Below are 1366 nucleotides of genomic sequence, written 5' to 3' on the forward strand. Positions count from 1 at the left end.
GGGGGGGGCGGAGAGGGGAGACACAAGTTGCAGCTCTAGAAGCTGCGGAAGGTGAGGAGACCAGATTTTCCCTTAGAGCCTCCGGAGGGAACACAGCCCTGCCGACCCCTCCATTCCTGCCCAAGCTGATTTTGGACTTCTAGCCTCTTCTGGAACCGGGAGAGAACGCATGTTGTCCTCAGCCACCAGATCGGTGGTAATGTGTCGCAGCCACAGCCGGCCACAGGACACTCCTTCAAGTGGGAGGTGCCGAGAGGGGAGAGGTTCACTGGGAAGCACGGTTTTGAGGGGAGGAACCCTGAGCGGGGATCTGAGGAAAGTGATGAGTGATCCCGGCGGAAGGCCGCCGTGGGGGGACCGGGCTCCTGTGTCTGGGCAGCGTCCAGCCTGACCAGGGCCGGGGGTGCCGGGGACAGAGGTGGGCGCGGTCAGGCCTGGTGGAACTGGAAAGAAACTGGCCATCTGAGGCCATCGAATGGAGGGCCACGCTGGCCTGGGGTGGCAGGGACAGTACGGGAGGCTGCTCCAAAGGGCCCGGAGCAGTGGGGGGCACAGCTGGGAGCTCCCCCACCCCCACCCCCAGCCCCGGGCACTGGCCTCGCTGCAGGAAATCAGATCGCTACCTGGTTCTTTCTGACCAACTGTGCTTTTCCTTTCAGAAACAAAACAGACTCCTGGAAGAGACGCAGCAGGACAGTGTCAGGTGCAGCTGTTGGGGGGACCTTTGCTCTCCGTCTGGGGCTGCTCTTACAGCACCGTCTTGCCTTTACACAGGGAGGGGCGCTTTGATCTTTTCCTGAGGCGTTTCCACGACACAGAGCAAGCTCCTTTAGCCCAAGGACGCCAGCCGGGGACACTTAGGGCCTTCCTGGGGCGGGGGCGGGGGCGAGGCTGCTTTCTGCCCAGGGCCCTGCGGGGGAGGCTCACGATGATGGCTGCCATCACCAAGGTCACCTGGGACTTTGGGCCTCCTCCCGGGGCTGCCGGCAAACCCCTGGGGCTGGCCCTGTGAGGGTTTCAGGTCTGCCCTCGGGAGGGAGGCCATCTCAAGCCAGAGTCAACTGTCAGTTGCATTAGAGGGAAGTTCTCCTCTCCGGCTCCCTACTCTCCTCCAGCTTTTCAACAGCCATCCATTCAAAATCCGTCAGCAAGCACTTGGCTTCATTTCACATTAAGCGCTACCCCCAAGGGAGAGTTCCGTCGCTAAAGCAGGGCGACGAGTCCTCTCACCATCCCTTCGAGTTGTGGGAAAATAGCGAGGACCATTTGTGTGTGGCCCATGACGGGGTGAGCGCGTGGCCCAGTGGCAGATGCCAGGCGCCGCCTCCATATATGTCGGATGTCCAGCGAGTCCTGTGGGGCCTGC

This window comes from Crocuta crocuta, unplaced genomic scaffold (genome assembly GCF_008692635.1).
Source record: "Crocuta crocuta isolate KB4526 unplaced genomic scaffold, BGI_CrCroc_1.0 scaffold128, whole genome shotgun sequence".
Classification (NCBI taxonomy): domain Eukaryota; kingdom Metazoa; phylum Chordata; class Mammalia; order Carnivora; family Hyaenidae; genus Crocuta; species Crocuta crocuta.